The sequence below is a fragment of the Hirundo rustica genome, chromosome 5 (genome assembly GCF_015227805.2).
Source record: "Hirundo rustica isolate bHirRus1 chromosome 5, bHirRus1.pri.v3, whole genome shotgun sequence".
NCBI lineage: Eukaryota > Metazoa > Chordata > Aves > Passeriformes > Hirundinidae > Hirundo > Hirundo rustica.
The window spans coordinates 71,254,592-71,276,092 of record NC_053454.1 but is presented as its reverse complement, the minus strand read 5'-3'; positions in this window follow the sequence as shown (position 1 = coordinate 71,276,092).

Below are 21,501 nucleotides of genomic sequence, written 5' to 3'. Positions count from 1 at the left end.
TTAAGGAAGAACGTGGTGATGCTTTTATAAAGTTGAAATAATGAATACACAGCAAAGAAAATATCTAGGAGCAATAGCTACAGTTTATGCAAAATAATAATTATAGTTTAGCTTTCCTTATTGCATGTTGTTATGAAGTGGTTAAAACACAGAAGAGCAAAGAGAATTAAGTCTCTGTGAATAATACAGATTGAACACAGAAAGGTTTGAAAAATACCCCAAAACTTGACTGAAACCAAACAAGGTTAGATGTTGGTGCCAAAAAAATTTGATACTTTTTATTTAATAGTAAAAGCAGTGAAGAGAAAGAAAGAGGAAGAGAGAGAGAGGGAAGGAAGGAAGGGGTGTCCTGGTGAGGGTCCCCCGCAGCCCCACACCAAAAATTATAGAATCCAAAGGATTAATATCTGTTTGGGCCAGGTGGGATTGCCCACAAGTCTCTCCTAAGGAAGGCAAGTTTGATTCTATCCCTTGCAGCACTGTGGATCTGCTGCATCATGTTGCAGTGCCCTGCTGCAGGGTCTGTGGACCCCTTTGTGGGGACCTTTGATGGACCATGACATCTCCTCTGCTGGCCCTGAAGTGGATGCAGCTTTTCCTGGAGTGAAGAACTCCACAGCTGAGCCGCTCTGCACGGCAGAGGATGGACGTTCACTGCCTCGGAGCAGAGGCTTTTTCACCACACCCCCAAAACCTCTCCTCCTCACCCCTTTGGTTTAGGGGTCTGTGCCAGCCTGGCAGCTGAGAGCCCCGGGGCTGTGGGCTCCACCCCGAAGGTGCTAAGCTTGATCCCTGTGTCAATGTATGCTTTTTCCCCCACTGCCCAGATCTGAGTCACTTTATCTTATCTCCATCAGCCTGCAGTCCAGGACTTTAGACAGGGCATGGCAGTCTTCTCTGCAGCTTTTATACAGTTTTGCTATAATACGCAAAAATCCTTCATGAAGATGTCTAAGTCATTAACTGAAACATTTCAATCTCTGACACGTGTTCCCTAGTCTGTCTCTACAGTGAAATAATCTTATTAAAGTGCTTTTAGAATGTGGTCTCAGGTTGGTTTGATTACATGTGGCTGCTTAACAACGAATTTTATGCCTCATACTTTGCCAAAAAGGCTGATGAATATATAACATGAATGTTTTTGGGATTAACCTTCTCTTTTGTCTTGTAATATTGCAGTTGATGCATTTTATTTTTTCTGTATTTGGGAAGAAATCTCTCTCCTTTTCCAGCCATACTTGATTTGACAAGTGATGGTGTAGCTCATCTTTTTCATGCTGTCCTAAGTAGTTGCCATGGTGTCACTGAAACTGAGGGAAAACAAAAAAACTCTCCAAAAATGTTTTTAGTGTTAGAGAAGGAAGGCATTACTTTATTCTGGCCAGGATGTGCAAGAGAAGTCACTTCATCTATGCGCTGCCTGGGTTGTGCAGAGAAAATCATTCCATCAGACATGAAGTTTAATAGATCTTTCATGTTTTATAGAGCCAAGCCCCACAGAAATTCACTGGTTCAATGTTCATTGGTCTCAAGTTGTGCAGTTCTTGGTATTTGATTTCCTGTTGGATATGGATTTCTCCACCTCTGGTGCTGATTAGGTTCTCATTCTTACCTCTCTTTTCCCAGACTAGGTGTCTCCAACCATGCCAAGGGTGGAACAGTCCCCTGAAAGGAAACTTCAATTCTCTTCCCTCAGGGCAAAGGCCAACAAAACTGACTAAAGTTACATAAAAAATTTTAGACTTTGTATAATTTCCAACAATGGTAATCTCAGTTTTAAAATTTGTTTTTAGTCCTGTTTAAGTCCCGTTTTAAGCTTGGAGGGCCTTGGTTTAAATAGCTGGTGTGCAAAAGCTAGATCATGTCTATTAGTCTGAAGGTGCCTTTTAGGTGTAGTAGGTTTTTTGCAGACTTCTTTCATGTGATTCAGTGCAGTCCTACAAAGGAGAAAAAAAAAAAAAGGAAAATAAATCCCATTAAAAAATGGCCACTTTTTCACAGATGAACATTGAACTTCACATTAGCATTAAACCTAAACCACTCAGGAAAAAGAACATCTATAATTGAATGGGTAAATAGAATTAATTTATGGTGGTGATGGTTGAATGCAACACTATGAGCAAAAAGGAGCTACTGATGGTTTGGTCTTAAAAGAAGGACTGTCTGTCAGGACTGGCTTTAGAATACTGAGTGGTGAATATACTTTCTGCCCTAATTAAAACACTGCTCATGATGCTTCTCTTTGGCCTATTAATGCTGTACTTAAATCAAGTGGCTGATGAAGTTATCTGATGCATATTGCCTTCTGAAAAATTCTCTTTTACTTTCTTTGTCTCATATGTTTTTGTGATTTGTGTAAGAGCCCCCAAAATCAAGCCTTTCTTGAGTTCTCTTTTAATGCAATTTCAGCAGTGAAACAGTTCCATATCTTGACTAGTGTGTAGAAAAGACCATTTTCCTGCAGATACTCAATGAATGAAAGAAAATCTTATATAACCTTGAATGCCTGAGAATGAAAACTTAATGACTTTTCTCAGTAATCAATAAGCAGAACAGCACCAATTGAAAAATAGCTGTTTCGTAAATGGTTTTAAATATGTTTAGAAGAGACTTTTAACTTCAGCAGAGATATGATGTTCTCACAGTCTCTCTTTGACTAATCCACTGGAAAAATTTACCGTTAGGGAACTCAAGGACTGCTTTTCAAAGGAAATATTGGTAAGGATTATTATTCCCTTGTCCCCAGCAGTTCTCATAATCCCCTTACACTCAGAGTAGGATTTACAAATACAAAAATAAATGACAAAAATGGAATGCTTTGAGGCTCTCTGTTCACAGAGCTAAGAAGGAAGCCTAAATGTCTTGACTCTTATTTTGAGTTAAATATTAGGCACCTACATATTTTGCACCCTGCTAGGCAACGTGGATAAGAAAATAGACAAATATACGTCACGAACAAGTGGCAGCAACAAAAATCTACATTAAAAAGATTTAAATAACTTATTAATAACATAATTTACAAGACAGATATTGAAAAACTTGAATGTGCCTTTGAGATTTAGTATGCTTTGGTCAGTGTTGAAGACTTTCACTAAGGAAGAAAAAGCAAGGTTAGATAAATAAAGACACATAGAAAGATCAGTCAATCCAGGTGATACTCAGGTAGCTCAACAGTGTAGGATTCTTTCATGTGCATCTTCAGAATGACAGTTTTACAATGAAAATGCAAAATCTACAATATTAATGTTCCTGTTAACCATTTCAGAGGGGAACATGGACAGGCTTTCAGAGAATTTATATAAATATGCAGGGAAAGTTCCCCTCAGGAGCTGAAATGTAATGAAATCTTTCATATCTGATGGTCATTAAAATGGTATTTTCAAAAGGTACTTTGCTACCACAGCCTGTATAAGAGCTTAATGGGTAGATGAACATTCATATCCTATTCCTATTAGTCCCAGACTACCTTAAGGGAATACTTGACAACAGGTAAGTCCATTTATATCTTTTGCTGAGAATACTAATGATAGATTGTGTTTCATTTTCTTAAATACAAACCCTGCTAGGGACTGTTCTTCTTGAACAAAATATGTTGCTTTAATTCACTTTAATTCTGTTTCCCTTATAATTTCTCACACAAATGAAGTAATGTTAGAGAATGTGTGAGAAAAAGCTTTCTTGTGTTATTTCTGTCCTTTCCTGTGTCTTTAGACCATTCCTTCTGATATTGCCTTTTGAATTCTAAATTATAATAGGTTGCCTGGATTCTGTCCAAGCTTTTCTTTGATTTGGGTTTGTTTTTAGGGAAGTAGTCTTGGGGGCCTTTCAGGTGGAATTAAGACTGACTTAAATCCCACAGCAGAACTGTATGAAATATTCAAACTATGCCATATGTTGTTTGGACCATCAGTAATTAATGTAAGATGTACCTATGGCTGTGAACACTGGGCAATCTAATGGAGAGGATGAAGAGGTATTTTCTTTTAGAAAGAAACTATCATTTTGTAACAGGTCACATATTTTTCCATTCAATCAGAACCTCACTCAATTTAGTCCCTACATTAGATTATTTTGTGTCATTAAAAATAACGTCAGCTGGGGGCTCAAACATCTTAATGTGAACTGAACATGGTCTCAAAGCATCCATTATATCTGTGGGGATATATTTGCACCTCCAAACTTAAATTTTCTGTGCTTGCCTGGCTGTTAAAGGGAGGGCTCAAGGCCCTGATCCATCTGAAAAAGAATCCTAGTGCCAGGAAGCCCCCTATGTAAAATGTTTTGTGCACTTAGTTGAGCATTTCACAGGATAAAAGTGAAGTTAAGAATATCGCTTCTTGATGATCAAAAGATCAATCTCAGTCTCAAGAATCACATGGAAGTGAGAGCAAAGCAGAGCATTATTATGTGAGTGTTTAAAGATGTGGTATGCTTGTAGTTCTAATTACCCCATTTTAAAGTGAATTTTAAGCTTTGGCTGAGAAAAAAAAATACACAGGAGATGGAGTATGAGAAACACCAGCCTAGTCTGATGACCATGTGGCACACTTCAAGCACTTACATAAATGTTTAAGCGTGCAAATAAATGCTCATATGCCAGTCAGTGCAATAACTTGACTCCCAGTCAAAAACTGGAAACAGTGAGACAAAAAAGCAGAGCAGAAAATGATCAGTAGAGATTTTATAAGAGAGATTTCAGAGCTGATAGGAAAAAATGCTGTTGTGAAAACCAGCCTGTGTAAGTCATAGTAAGAAGAAACTATAATAAAATGATCTGTCCCTTCTCAGCCTCAGCAGATTGAACAGCCACTGAGGTAGAATGAGTGAGAATGGAGTTTTCTTACAGCTTTGACACTTTAGTGCATCTGGGCTTCTTGTAATCTGTATAACTGCACTTATGCCAGCTACTGTCTCTCCTTGGGTGAATAACTCTGTGTGTGTTAACAACCTTGAACGACTGCCAATATATTATATATGACTTAGAGGCTTGCTATACTTCATTCTTGGTATGATGTTTCTTACCAGTAAGTTTCTTATCTTCTTTCTAAAATACAAAATACCCCTGCATTCTGGAAACTGTTTAAGGCTTTGCTTCATACTTCTTCACCCGTGGTGAGGGAAAGGCATGGAGGAAAAAACAAGTGTGACTTAGTGGAGAGAAGCCAGGCTGTTGCTGTTTGAAGCCTCTGAAAAGGCATGCAAGACTTCTTGAATCTTATTAGGCACAGTTTATTTGGCCCACAGCTTGTTTGTGTCAGAATTTTTAATCTTTAAAATAGGTGTCACTATATCCATTGTCTACCAGACAGGGCTCTGTGGGGATCTGTGTATTAAAAATAGAGATAGTCAGTTCATGTGAATCTCAGTGAATTTAAGTACGAAAGAGAGAGGCTGATACTTTACATAAGCTGTTGATGCACTGCTGCCTGCACGGGGTAAAATGATATTAGTGGATTATGCTCATTTTCGTAGGTTAGAATTTTGCCCATCAATGGACAATGAGAACAGGTTGTTTAAAGCAAGCATATATTGTGTTTGGCAATTTACTAGGATTTAAAGTGCAAAGAAAAACAGAGCTGTGACACAATTCACCGTGAAATTAAATAGCAGCTTACCCCAGCAGCAAGCAGAAATCAGCCCTCTGCCAGAAATCAAAGCTCTGCTCCCACACACAGAGGTAACACCTATCTTCTACCACTCTCTGCACAAATACAGACTCCTTGCAGTGTCCCCTGCCAGTCAATACGCTTGGGCTATTTCAGATTAGAAGGGAACTTGATCCAGGCAGAACACAACCATGGAATAGAGCCTATTACAAGGTATCTCTGCTTTCATGGTTTCTTTGCGTGTGTTTCAGAACTTTTTGGTTCTCCTGGCATAGACAAGGAAAAAAGGAAAAAAGAAAAAAAGAGTTTACTTTCTTTAATATTCCCATGTGTGGATGCAGTTACTTCCTGGTTCATATCTTAGAAGAACCAAAAATTACTCCTCCACCCCACCCCCAGACATGCTAGCTTCCACTGAGCTAGAAAATAAAAGTAAACAGTAGTAATCATTAACAAATAATAATAATAATAAAGCTGTGCTATGTGCATAAATGCTAAGTTTCTCATTTCCTAGATGTCTAGAAGAAAGCTGGGAAATGATGATCAAAAATATATTTGTAAATAGGCTTTGCAAGTGAAATATTAGACAGCCCATGCCTTCAATCCCAGGTTCTCCAAACCCTTAAACCTCAACACCTCTCCCAGAAGGAAGGCGGGAGACTGCATTGGAGCAGAAGCCCCACTTTCTTTTAACTCTCTAGCCCACTCTAGGTTTAAACTGCTTATAGACTGTTGTGGGTGGGGAATCTGGATTTACAGTTTCAAGGAAGACATTCAGAACACAAGCCTTTATTTTGTCAGCATAAGAAGAAAGACATGTGTCACAGACTTGTATTCACATTTAGGTTTCTTTCTATCGCTTGGAATACTCTGTCATGTCGCCACTAAGCCCCCTCCTATTTAGCTCAATGCCTAAAATGAGGATCCTGTGCAAACACCCTTTCCCCCCACCCCCTGTTATTACAGAGTTGCTTCCTTTTTTGCAGGAGAAAATTGAGATGAGGAAAGGCTGCATAGAGCTGGAGCACCTCAGTGCTCAGTGACAGCTCATACAAAATTGTAATGGCCTGTTATTTTCCTTCATGTGATAAAGCCACACGAACACAATGATCTCTCTCTCTCTCTCTCCCTCTCTCCATACATATATACACACACAGATAAGAAGCCAGTGTGGAGAAATTAGTCAGCTGAAACTAATGACAGACAGAAAATTAGACCTTTCTCTCATTTGGAGGGCCATTACTAAGTCCTTGTTTTATCAATTTCATCTTGAAAAAACCTCAACAGCTAATATTGCACTTCCTAGGAAGCTGAAGGATAAACGATATATTTCAAATATTTATGAGGACAGAGCTACCAGCTGAGATGTGGGCCACTTATGAAAAACTTAGTAATAAAAATCTATTCAAGTCAGTATGAAATCTGCTGCAGGATCCCCACTTCAAATACATTTACTGATGCATGAAAACCATTAGCCTGAACTTGGCACAATATTAGCAAGTAATTGCATCAGAGGGAGACTTAGTCTTGGTATGCCAGTCTTAGTTCTGGGCAACAAACAAAATAAGTGATGGATTTGTTACAGGAAAATGTAGTTCTGAGGCTTTGACCAAGGGTTATTTTGGAACATATGTGATGCCAGTGTGGCTGCTGTCAGGTTTAGCCTAATTTTGGTCCTGTATGAGTTGACATGAATATACTGTAGCGCTGGCAATTTGCAAGGTGGTATATACATTGAAGGAAAGTGCTCTGGTAGTTACTTTAAATGCAGTCTTCTGGGCTTTTAAAACCCCTGGGAAGCTCAGGACAGATTCCTGACTATATGCATATGTCATCATAATGCTAGAAGAGCTGTTAGTTGGCTTAGAAAGGAGAACGAAACTGGCATGTGTGAAGTTCAACTCAGAAGCAGTTAGAAAAGACATTTGCATCATCTTAAAAAGTCACCCTGTCCTTTGCTCATCCTTCTTTTAATGTCTGAAGTCTCTTTCACCTTTTTTTGGGAAGAATAGTCCCTCAGGTCCCTCAGTCCACATAATGGAATAATGTGCAACATTACAAATCTCCACAATGGAAAAAATAATCCATGTTTCATGGCATTAGATGACAAAACTGGAATCAGGAGGAGCAGTGAAGTTTTCACTGGTTGTACTGGTTAGTTGCACATGTATGTCAGCAAACACAGCTGCGATAATCTTCAACATTTATTATCATTTATCATGAAAATTTATAGACATCTGGACTTAGTTCTCAGTTCCAGTATGCTCAGGTCAGAGTTTTTGACTGGAAGGAGAGAGAAGGCACAAGATTTCTTAATCTGAATAAGGCAAAGATACCTTAGATTCTTCTAAAGCAGAGGGGTCAGCTTGAGCTCTGGGAAGCCTTTCAGCTAACATGGCCTGAATTTCAGTTTTGTGATTAAAATATTATCATCATCAGACTCCACTGGGTGTGTGAGAAAATTTTATTTCAGCTTCTGGCTCTCTCTAGCATTTCAGTATAATGTGCTTTCATACTGTGAGGAGGACCTGCTTCTGCTAGCCACTTTAGATAACAAGTAGCATTTGTCAATAACTCCTTGTAGGAGCATCTTCAAGTTCTGTGAAAAAAAAAAAAATGAAGAGGAAAATTCAGTAAGCAAAGACAGAAAATACCATCTTTGAAAATACAGTGTTCAAACACATCCTAATGAGAATGTATTCTAATCCTATTAACAACAATTGGCAAAATTACTAGGAAATATGATACCAAAATGGACATTTCTTTTCCTGTGATTCTTTCTTACTGTGAGTTCCAATGTGAGTAGTGAGTTTTTGCAAAGTTCTGAAGTCAGATTCAGTTGATTTTATTCCATCTCTATAACAAGGTATCCTGAGTGTTAAAGGTTATGGGTCTCTTTTTTTTTCTGCCTGGAAGTCAAGTAGATTACCTCATCAAACTTCTCCTTTTTTATGTCTGTTTGAGGCCTTCTTTACCAAGTAAAAACTAAATATTGGAAGTTTATATTTCTCAGATGTAATTATAGGATGTCACTGTTTAAAGTCTCACATAGCAGAAAAATTATCAGGCTGCTATAATCAAAACAGGTTTTAAAGCCAAAGAATGTAGAACTGTCTTCGTTTAAAAGACAGGTGTCTGCCAAGGAAGGCAGGAACCTTCCTGAAATGGAAAATATGACCCCCTTCCCTCCAGGTTATTATAACTTGGAAATTAAGGGGCTTTCAGGCACAGGTATGGGAAAAGGAATAACAGCTCTTTCCTAGAATACGTGTGTGTATAACAAGTCAAACGAGCAGCAGCAGCCCCAGCGCAGCCTTCTCTGGCCGTGGGGCGCTTTCCCCTTGGGTGCAGTTCCGGGCACGGCCACCAGGGGCGCTGTTGGCTCCCGGCCGGTCAGGGAGGGTGCGATGGTTCCCCCCGCGCCTGCAGGGGGCGCTGTGGCGCCAGCTCGCCCTCACGCGCTCATGGCGGCTCAGGCGGCAGGGAAGGAGAGGAAGCGGCTCCCTTTCCAAAACTCGTGGGGAGCAGACGGTCTCCGTGCCGCTCTGGGTGTGTATGGAAAAACCAGTTACCTAGTAGTGTGTGTCATTTCACGGTCATTACCCTTGGCCCACTCCAAGCGCAGGCTGTTGTCTTTATATCTGTGTGCAGAAACTTTTGGGTGTATTTTCCTTCTCCTACATACCTCAGACATCATCTGTGCCATTGAGACGTCTCTGAATCATGTAGAGAAATGCACCCTGAGGTTGCTTGCCAGCTCTGTTTGGCTAGCACTGTATCTCACAGAAATAGGCATGCATTGTCTTCTCCCACAGATGAATCTCGCCTCACCCCTCCTCTTCCGTTTTGGCAAATTAACTGTTCCTGGCAGTCAATCACCAGCTGCTTTTGGCAGGAATTTGCTGTTTGTACACCTCTGCTCTAAGGGTCAGGCCACGCTGGTGTCACATGTTGCTCCAGTCCTATCTAATCCATCAATTTTTCTTTCTTACACCTGTTAAGTTACATTACTCTCATTTTTGTGTTATGTTTCTCTAGCCTTGCTGTGAATTATTTCTTTCTAATTTTTTTTTTTTTTCTTCTTTTTTTCTTCTTGCTATGCCTTGGGGTTGCTATAGTATGTACATTATTTTTGTTTTCACTCCAGGCTGAGAGCAGTAAACTTTCATCTGGGCAAAAAGGATTTAGGAAAAAAATCCTCTGTACCTTGACATATTCTTCAAGGTCTGTGAGCAACCTTTTGCTCAAAGACTTGAAAATTAGGCAGCAACAACAATTTTGCTTCATATCCCTTTAAATACATGACCTTTTCTAGGATCTAAGAGTGAGACTTTCCAAAAGAGGGCTCGGACTGAAAGCTTGGGTGGGTTTAACTGCTGCAGTTTGAGGTCTTGCCTTTCCCTTCTGCAAGGATTTAGAGACTTTGGTGCCTGGGGAATGAGATGCGATTTATCAGAACCATCTTCACCCAGTTTCCATCCCAGAGGTACTAGTTGTGTACTGGAACAGATGAAATATCCCTGGTGAGTGAATATGCCTTACAGCTTCCAGGGAGGTATTTCCTCAAACATCTGTGCAGATATCCCAGAAGATAACCATCGAATAAGCATGAGTTCAAAAACTTGCTGTAGCCTCTATTAAAAATAACGGAAGAAATAATAGTAGAAAGCAGCTTTTCAAAAACTGTAGGTTTTACAGAAGCCAGATTTGGAAGATGAAATGCCTGTGAAGCCTAGGCATATCTTTCAGATACTTTGAAATGTTTTCAGGAAAGAGTATCACCTGATGGATCATTGAGAGACAGAAAAATGTTAGCTGGCAGAAGTCAGATGAGCCTCACTATTCAAAAAAAAAAAAAAAGGAGAGAGCAAAAAGCACTTCAGGGAAATGAAATCCCTGCTAAAAAATCCTGAAAGTGTGTAAGGTTGAATGTAAGAATGGGCATACCAGAGCAGACCAAAGTTTAGTGTTAGATCTCCTGCAGTACCATTGATGGAGGCGGAGAAATGATACAGCCAAGCTGAACTTGCAGCATCATTTCCCATCAATGTTCCTCAATCCTTCATGAATGTGTATCTCTCACATCCACGCTTTTAGGATTGCAGGATAGCATTAGCTCCTAGGACAGTGCAGTATATTGTCACAATGCTGCTCCCCCTCATCTTTTTACAGTTCATAGCAAAAAAGGACTATTGTTTCATTCTTTTGTCATTTCTTTTCATTTAATGGATGGATTTAATTGAACACATTGTTTCCAGTCTGCTAGAATTCCATGGAGAGGTTTCCTGCTGCTGAGGGGTCTTCCTGTCTTTGGGACTGGTTTGGTAAAATGACATTATTTTCATAGAATCATAGAGTGGTTTGAATTGGAAGTGATTTCCAAGATCTTCTCATTCCAATCCCCCCTGTCATGGGCAGGGATACTTTTCACTGGACCATGTTGTTGCTCAGAGCTCTTGCCAACCCGGACTTAATTCAATTTAGGAAAGAAATATATGCCACATTGTCATCAGACCTATCTGATTGCAGTGTTTAGGACAGCCTCCTGGTCACTGAGGGCATCATCTGCCAGCCCACATTAGTCAAGACACCTCTGTGAACGCAAATCTAAAAGGATCCATGTGTACTCAGCAAAATTATACTGATCCCAGTGTTCAAACAAAAAAATAATAAATACTCATTATGAATAATGGTGTGAAAGGTGGAATGAATGTCTTGGCAAGAAGGCAAATGACTTACAAAAGAGCAAGCTGGGCAGACTGCAAGAATGTTCTCACACATTGTGTCAGCCTCATGCTCTTCCAAGTGTTTTAAATAAGTGTGCTGTGATGGAGTGTGGTAATTCTGAAGGGGTTGCAATTCCCAGAGAGGGTTTCCAGGATGTTCTGGTGGGAAACAATTTAGACTTCCTGCTTTTGATGTCAAGTAAAACAAATATTTAAGAAAGCATCTTGTCCCAGTGTGCAGCTTTATAAAGCTAAATATTTATTGTTATTGATAATAGCATAAGAAATAACATACAATGCCAGGATTTCAATACTAATAAGCTGGTAATTTAGTTACAATTACTATATTAGTAATAGTTTTATTATGCCTTTATTAAGTTTACTGCAAAATAATGTTTCGCTGTTGTCTCAAATCAGACCAGCTTCTGACTTTCTGGAGACAGTAAAAGTATCTGCAATACAATAGGATTTTCACGGCAGCATCTGAGTTTGGGGTGTCAGGGCATTTGGACTGTTCTTCAGTAACTCAACCAGGGCACTAGGCACCTGGAAAATTGCCAAAAAATCCACAAACTCCAGATTCAGTAACTTCATCACTGCACAGGTCTCTCCAGATGGCATTTTGTTCCTCAATTTGTCTCTTTTTCAAAATACTGAAAAAGTATAGAAAGAGACAAGAATGGTCTGTATCGTCTTTTCCCTTCAGTTCTAAAACTGTGTTGAGACCTTCAGAAGGAGGGCTGCCATCTCTGAGAACCTGTAGGCTTGTGTGCTCAGGTCATGGGAAGGCATTAAACCTGTCACATTCAGAGGCACCAGTGACAAACCAGAGTTAATGCTAATCTCTAGTTCGCCTTTCATTGCCAGACACACCAGAACTATATCCCGAATGGAAAGTACCTCTCAAGTACCCTCTTTGAATACCATATTTAGAAAAAATAACTGCCTCTTCAAGATCATATTACCTTTTCGAGGGGAGAAATGTGGCTGCCAGCTTCACAGAAAGTCCATGTTTTCAAAGTTTTATTATATCTAGAGCAGATGGAGTTTCAAACTCTGAGTGTTAGCGGGGGCTGGGCAAGGTGACCTGCATTGTACTTTGGGAAATGAGATTTTTCTGCAGAAATGGTGTTATTGTGATTATCTATGTTATTCTTACTCCAATATGAGAAAAGTAATGACATATTGCTTGAGGCTAAGTTCTGAAATTAGAAATTGAAGTTGGGACAGAACCCAGATGTTGGCTCAATAAACATTGTGCTGTGCTGCTTGCTCCTTGCTTCCCACCAGCCCTTTGTACTCCTGGGACAGCCAGGAGTCGTGGTTTGAAATGACAGAACCTCTAGTGCTTTTAAACAATTTTATACATTAGGTGTTGCACTGAATGAGTGCTCAGTGGTACTCCCAGTGGTTGTGATACCAAGCCCCTCAAGGTCTGAGCCCTCAAGACTTGAATCAAAATTCAAATTTTTTTTTTTTTTTTTTTTTAGTTGTTAATCAGTAGTTATAGCTAGGCAGAGATCATTAAGCAATTGCTTGGCTATTTCTTTGTTTTATGAAATAGGGAAGTGAATCCCAAGATGATGAATGGGCTGTCTGGATGAGAGCCACCAGAAATGAAGTGAGTAGAACTGAGCAGTAACTGGGGAAAAGATAATTATGGCAGTGGGAGATTGCGGTGACCGACTGGTTGACCACCTGCTAAAAATGGGCCCCTAACTCAAGTGGAGGAAAGAATTGCATGTGAGGCCTAATTAACATTAGAATCAAGATACACAATAAGCAGACAGGGGTTTGAGTATTAATTAATGAAAAGTTATGTAATCTGTAACCAATGAATGCTGATGCCTCTGTTTGTTGAGATTTATAGGTAGAGTCAAGTTTTGATAAGTTAGTGTAAAGTTTCTGCCTCCCTCCCTTGTGGAAACTAGAATAGGTAGAAATACCTTGGTGTGTATTGATGCTCAGCAGTGGGTAACGAGCTTGTATTCAGACCAGCTAGATTGGTGAGGAACCGTTGGTAGAGTTTGTTGGAAATCCCTGTCCTCTCTTCTGCCTGGTTCCTACCTCATGGCATTTGTTAGTCCTCAAGAAAATAGGAATTATCACCACTTTTCCAGTGTTTTTGAAAAGTGGATTTACAAATACACTTGATTGAAAGTGCTTAAGTACCATGGATTGTAGGAGACAAGAAAAGTCTTATAAAATAAAGGGCCTTTTTTCACTTCCGTTCAGAAAAAGCGCTTTGGGAAATGTCGACAGGAAGACTAAAACCAAGCTATTTAACTTGGAAGTGGACACTGCATGATCCAAGTACTGACTGGTAAAGAGGATGCGTGGACAGCAGCACAAGGAGGTGGCATGCTGCCAGTGTGTGTTTGTTTTAGTTCACAAGAATGTTAACAAGCATAACGTTAGCCAGAGTACTTTTAGCACAGTATAACAACCTTACCTAGTTGTACAGTATATAAAGCCTTGCTTGATGGCAATAAACTTGATTATCATTGGAAGAAGCAATCATGAATGCCCTCATTCATGACAATGGGTCGATTACTGTCACGTAACTTTTTTCCTTCTTATCATTAGCAGGATTTTTCCAACAGAGTTGATTTCCCTTTGAGAAACCTTGCGCATGCATAGGGGAACGGGGTGACATCATGTTGGTGTCTGGTTACTGGCTGGGGTTACAGGGACCTCTCCTCCACCCTGCACTCTTCAACAACTTCTAACAACCTGGATGCAGGGAAGGTAAATTTGTTGACGATGCTAAATTTGGGGAGCTGTCACCTTCCTCAAGGGCAGAGAGACCCTGCAGAGAGACCCTGCAGAGAGACCTTGATAAATTAGAGGGGCTGGGCAAACACTGACCAGATCAAGTGTTGGAGAGTGGATTTTTCACTCTCTTTGCTTACCGTTGAACCCTTCTTACAATCTACTGCAATAACCTTCAAATTACACCTTGAAAAAGGAAAAGAAGTGCTATTTGATGGGATTTAGGAGGTTGGCTCAGATTCATTGTTGAGGGCTCTAAACAACCTGGACTAGATGTTCCTGCTCCTGGCTGGGAGATTGGACTAGATAGTCTTTAAAAATACTTATGATACAAACTATTCTATGATTCTTTGCTTAACATGTTTGTCCGCCTCTAGAGGAGATCAGGTTTGTGTCTGCTGGATTCCTGGTGCTGGAATGGAATTGTCTGGAGATGTTATTTGTTTAAATCACTCTGCACAGGACTGGTAAATGTAACCTAAAGGGAAGCTCCTGAAGCACATGTAACAGCACAGAATAGAGCATGCTTTTATGTCTCTTTGTGCTCTTCAAGTGTTTTGCATTCATGTTATGTGTTTGTTGACTTTGTGAAGCTGTGATGGCTTTTATTGGCATTTTGACCAGAGAGCTAATGTTCCTACATTAGCTCCTAAGTTAATTTTCTGTAATTTTAGAGGCAAATCCCAAAGAACCAGGAAATGTAAGTAACCTCAGATTTGGGGTTGTGTTTCTACTTTTGCACAGTTAAGTAATTTTTTTCACAGAAATCCCAGGTCTGAAAAAATTCCAGGTCTGAAATCTGCCCCAAATTAAGGAAAATTTTGTGTCTTGATCTGTCTGTGTTTCATCTCTCTGAATTACAGCAGAGCAATATCCATTAAAGAGATGTGAGTCAAGAAGACCTCAGGGACACTCTGAAGTTTAGTTAATTGTAGAGCAAAAAACCCTCTCTTACTTATGTGCTAAAGCCACACCACTGTTCAGGAAATCACATTAAAATGAACTTAAGCTTATGCATAAATCTCACTAAATACATGCTAAACAAGCTTCCTGGAGACAAAGGCTTTTTCAAACAGAAGCTATAATTAACCTGTTGCATTATTCTGGAATAAAAAACTGCTACAGAAACAAAACTCAGTTGTAATCATAATACCACGCTCAATACATTGAAATAATAATATTTTCTATTATTTGAACTTCAATATTCAGCTTTTAAACAAAGATTACAAATAGTCAAATTTAAATATGAAGCAGCTTTTTAATTGTAATTATATTTCATGAAACATGAGTTCTAAATAAAACAAAATAATTACAAACGTGTTGCCAGACTACATGGAAATTCAAGTGACTTCTCTGAAGAATGTCCTTAATAGCTACACAAGTAATTTTTCTTATACATTTTAACAGTTGTGAGAACAAAACTGCAATCCCAAATGCCATACTGTTCTCAAATCTTTTTAGTAAGCAAAGGACAGAAAAAATATCTTGCATGTATATTTCAATGACCTTTAAATCCTAATTCTAGCTTGACTCTCAATCACTCCTATATAATTAATTTTAGATATGTGATATCTTTTTTCATTTTGAGCTTTTAATTGCCCCTTCTTTGTAAGGATTTAAATTCCTTAGTTAGGTAAACAAGCGAGTATTGAGAATATTTGTGATTTGCATGCATAAACACTATCTACAGTCTTCAGTGATGTTTTTCTAGATTTATACCAGTGAGTAAGGCCTGACCTTATTGCTGTGAATATAAAAAGCTTTGATGGGATATGTTTATGGCAAAGTAGTAGTTAAATGAAACATCAGTTCAGAACTTTGCTGGCAGGATCTCTGTGTGCTTTGAGGAAAGAGTATGGAAAACATATGCTCACCTCATTAAGCTTGGCTGAATGTGCTGCAAGAATTTTTTGTGTCTGTTTCCTCCTTCAAAAAAAAAAGAATTTCCCCATTTCTCTACAGATCCCAATGACTGTAATTCAGTTACTTTCCTCTTACAGAATTTCCTGCTTATTTGTCAAACAGTGTCCTGTATCTTCCTTGGACAAGTCAGATGGTACTGAAACACAGAGTATTTAGTACCAGTGAGGTGAACAGGTCCAGGAACATATTTGGGTACAAACCCTCACCTGTCTCTGGTTTTCAGAAAGTCTTTGTCACTGTTTTGGATCGGGACAGCTACTGATCTCCTGGTTTGGTTTAATGGTTAGCTTGTGGTAAGGATCTTTTCTTGTAGGTACTCTTGGGAGCAGTCCCTTAGCTCTGGAAGCCAAAATTCTTGTTAGAGGAATGGGACCTGACAAAGCAGATAAATGAACACGTGGAGGGTCACTCAAAATTGTTTGAGATACTAAATAAAGGTTGGACAGTTAGAAGAGTCAGTAGGTGTGGGTAGCACAAACATTTATTTGTGTGGTTTATCATCTGGCTGTCACAGGCTGCAGAAATTGGGAAGTTCATAGGAGGTTTGTTGGAAGCTAAAGATTTTCCAAAGAAGTTGCTTGGATTCACATTCTAGTGTTATTTTCTTGGTATGTTTATCTGTCTCTTAGGTGTTAAGGACAGCGTTTTCTGTCTGAAAAAGAATTTTTTTTCTCCTTTGTGGATCCTTTGCATCTGCAGATGATACAGATGAGACCCTGTGAGAACTGTGTCTGGGAACTGGGAATGTACACCTGTAACTCATTTTTAGTAGAAAATTTTAAATATAATATGATAAGTAAAACTGTGATACTGAAACACTGTTGCTTTTCAACACCTGAATAGTCCTTAACGTTGGCACTGTTGTGTTCATACTTTGAGGAGAGGCTCCATTCTTTTCCTGTTCAGAAGTTAGAAATTACCACACTGATCTGCATACCTGGCCCTCATGACTAGCCTGACAAAAGTTTCCAGTGCCTCTGTGTGATTGCAATATTTACTTGCTTCTTCCTCTGCCTGTTTGTTCCCTTCATTATTTGATAATTTTAAATAGGATGGGAAAATTCTTCTGCAAACTTTGTACAGACCCTGTACACAAGCCACGTCTTGGGGTCATATATGATACTACCATCTCAGTGAATTTTTAAATTACCTCCTTTTTTACTTTTGCAGTCATCTGCCTTTGTCTTGTGTTTTACACTTTTCTCAAGTATGTCTTGCTGTTCATACTGCTCTGGATTGGATACAATGACCGTACAAGTGGATAGTATTTGTAAGAAGAGGTTAACTTTTTTTTAATCACTCTAGAGGTGATGCATTGAAAGTATTCTATTTGTATTAGCCTTTTGTTTAACTTCCATTTAAGATTATTATCAGTCATCTGATCAACTTTAGTCTAAGACAATTCTGTAGTTTAAACCTGGTAGGAAACAAAGCCTCACACAAGCATTCACTCTCTTTCCCCCACAGCAGGGTGTTGGGGAAGATGGGAAGGGCAAAAGGGAGGAAAGAAGCAGAAAAAGCACTCTTGACAGTCTGCAAGTACTGCTCAGCAGTAGCTAAAAAATGCCTGGATCATCAGTGTTGTCTTGGTCACAAATCCAACACAGAGCTCTGTAGGAGCTACTATGAAGAAATGCAGCCCTATCCCAGCATAAACCAGTAAAGATGACTCACCCTGGGGAACTGCCTACCCATTTTGACTGTGTGCTTAAACCAGCGCCTTGCTCACCATTTGCAGATGACGTTTTCTTTGGAGTAAATTGCAGTTTGGGCAACTCATAAAAACTCCAGTGGTGTTGCAGTTTCCTTCTTTGTCTATCATGTTCCAAGCTGACCCTTGTGGTTGTGATTGCTGTGCCTTTCTACCCTACACAAGGACGTACTTACCTAGCAAAAGCTCCTTATTCTCTTGTTATGTGTAAAAGTTTTGTCTTAGTAGCTGCTGTGGAGATGCCACCTTCTCCCTTCAAGCTCACAAGTGTCGTTCCAAGGATATAATCTTGCTAAGACAATCACGACTACGAACAGGCAGTACCAGGCAGATTTCCTGTGATTATATTATTTGCAAATTCACAAGGCACACTTTTTTTTTTTTAATCATTCCTCCTTTCCATTATTTGAAATTCTCATTCTTTGCTGATTGAACTACATTTTAGCCCATCTGAAAATAATTTGCAGAATTTATGTTTCAGGTGGATGAATACTTACTGCAAGGTAATCTTTCAGGGAAGCACTTATATCTCAATATATGACTCAGAATAGGATTCAATCAAATTCTTATTAACAAGACTTATTTTATTGTTTAGCTGTAATAAAGTTGGGCCTTGACTTGTACTGCCTTTAGAAGAAAAGGAATACACAAAGAAACGGAATAAATATTAATACTCAATATGAAACACCTGCATTTGTTCAGTGATTTTAAGAGATTTCTTTCTTATTTTTTCAATGCTGCAGTTTCAAAATAGATTGGGTTTTGGTAGCAAAGAGAAATGTGCACCTTATTTAATCCATTTTTCCTAAATTTTCTCAAACCTCCCTGTATTAGGGAGAGCTTCCACTACCTCTCTTCCCAAAGCCTGTGTAATTTTCACAGTTGAGCACTGCATTGAAGGATCTGTGATGTGAATTTTTTTGGTCTTGTGTATGCACAATGGTAAAAATTGTTTAAATCTGTTGAAATATTTGAACTTATACAGTACTGTGTGAATGGATTCATAAATACAAATGGTTCCACAGAAGGAAAGCACAAAACTCACATTCTTTTTCTTTTACAATTATTTCATCTTTTGAAATGCAATTTTAGCAATTCCTCTTATGTGTAAACTCGATTTTGATCTCATCATGCATTTGTGGTCTCCTGGGTTTTTTGTACTTCCCAAGATTTAATTAAGATATTTTTCTGAAGTTATACCACAATATTTGGCCTCTTCTTCTTCAAGAAGGAAATCAGTTGAGGCCTCACAGAATTTGGGCTATACCATGCAGTTATATCATGCAGAGACTGGATAATGGTCTCTGTGTTATAACTGCTGTATAACACTCCGGAGCTGAGCTTCTCTAGAATCAAGAGTGAGACAAATTAGGTCAGCCAAATTCTTCTGAGAAATCACCTGCTGGGGAAGAAAGAATTGTGGAGAATGTGTTTAAGTAAATCTTTTTTAAAGCAACACCTTTCAAATTCAGAGAAACTTGGGATGTTTCCTGCTTTGGAGAATGGGTTTGCTTACCTATGCAGGAGATGAATTGCAAGAATTGGTTATACATAGTAAAAGGAAATTTATGTGAGTGAAACCCAAAGAAAGGACAATAAATCTTTTCTTTGATTATATGATACCAGTACTGGATTAAAGCTAGTCCTCCAAGTGATTTACTTGGGTGGTGAGGGATGATTGCCTTGCACCACTTCCGTATCCAAATGCTAAGCACATGGCGCTCCTTGGAATACTCTCATACGTCCTACTTTGCATATGAAAGATATGCACAAAGGATATATATATAAAGTCCTTCCTACTGTCCCTCCAGTTTTTCAAGCTGGACAATGTTTTGGTGATCTCTAAGATGTTCAATAACCTTTTCTCTTCAGGTACAAAATACAGACATTTAGAACTGCACTCACACTTCAATACACCTTTAATGAGTTTGTTACATGTGCATTGACAATACCTGTTGTAAACAGGAAAGTCCTCAGACCCCATTCATGCACAACCGGCTTATAAACACACCTAAAAGTAAATATTGTTTTCCTCCTGGGCAAAGCTGCTTACAAGGTGAAGTTTTTAATTTTTGATTTTAATAACCAGTCAAAGCCTTTGGAATCTTTGCCATGGGCAGTATTTCCTCACCAGACGTTGTACTTCTACTACTTATAATGCAGTTAAAGCCTAAATAAGGACCTTGAGATTGTTACCCTTATGTCACTGCCTTTGGTGCAGTTATATAGCCAGAAAGCCAAGGCAGTAAAGGGGAACTGGGAAAAAGAGGCAGCCAGGCAGCTTTTTAGTTTAGAACTAATGTTTTTCAAGCATAACATTTCTCTAAAAAAATGGATATTTTGCAAACAAAGACTGCACCAAATTTGAGAAAGGGAGGAATTATTTTTACAAAAAAAAATTGAGTAAGTGATACAATGGAGACTGTGCAAGAAACCCTTTTTTCTTCATAGTCATAAATTCTCCCTTCAGCTACAAAAGAAGCATCTGTCTTCAAGATTTGTGAACTATTGTTATTACAGCAGGTTTCTTTTCTTGGGTGTATTTGTGCCTGTTGGTTTGATGGGTTTATAGGCAGTTCGTGTCTTGATTTACAGGTGCAAATCAATGACAGTACAATCATAAATGAGCACAAGACCATTCCTTGCTAAGAAATGGCTGAAATTGGAATCTTTATGTCTAGCTCTTGCTCAGTCATATAAATGTATGCCAGTGATTATAGTTACAGTGATCCTGCAGTATGTAAGTAAAGGAAAGTGAATGATATGTGAGATTGCTGTTAAAGTTTACTCATTTGGTGTATTTTTTCACTCTGTAGAGATGCTGTACAAATGGTCTTTAGGCCTGCTCTCAATTTTTCTATTGTTTTCTTTTGATGATCAGAGGACTGGAACACCTCTCCTATGAAAACAGGCTCTGGGGAGACCTCATAACACCTTCCAGTACCTAAAGGGGCTTCAAGACATCAGGAAAGGGACTTTTTATAAGGGCATGTAGTGATTGGAAAAGGAGGAATGGCTTCACACTGAAGAGGGAAAGTTTAGATTGACTAGTAGGAAGGAATTCTTCCCTGAGAGGGTGGTGAGGCACTGGCACAGGTTGCCCAGAGAAGCCGTGGATGCCCCATCCTTGGAAGTGTTCAAGGCCAGGCTGGATGAGGCTCTGAACAACCTGGTCTGAGTGGAATGCACCCCTGCCCATGGCAGGGGGGTTGGAACAAGGTGAGCTTTGAGGTCTCCTCCAACCCAAACCACTCTGTGATTCTGTTGTTGAAGCAAATTCTGAAAGCAACCTATCTTCAGTCCCAAACTGTAGCACCTTATTTAATCAACAGCGTAATCTACCAAAATGCTCGCAAACTCCTTGTATCCTTTTATTTAGGCATGCAATGAAGGTACTTGTGGACTGAGGTGTAAATCCATGTGGGTAAAGATGCCAGAGTCTTTAATTTCCATTGCAGTAGCACTTTGAAACAGAATAGCCTTTGTTGACAGGGTTTCCTTTTAAAGAGGTACTCCATGCTTCTTGGACTTGAACTCATTTTTTGTTCTAACCACTGTCAGATTTGGAAATCCACTTGTGTCTCAAAGCAAGAAAATGTTTTGGTTTTATTCAAGAAGGCCTTTCAACAATGAAGCATCAACAGAGATGTTTATTCTTTTAATGATAGATTTCTGCTTTGCTTCAGTATCTCTGCTCGTTGAGCTTAAAATGTAAAGCTGCTTATTATGCAAGTCATGGGATTCTTTAGAATTTAAAAGAAGG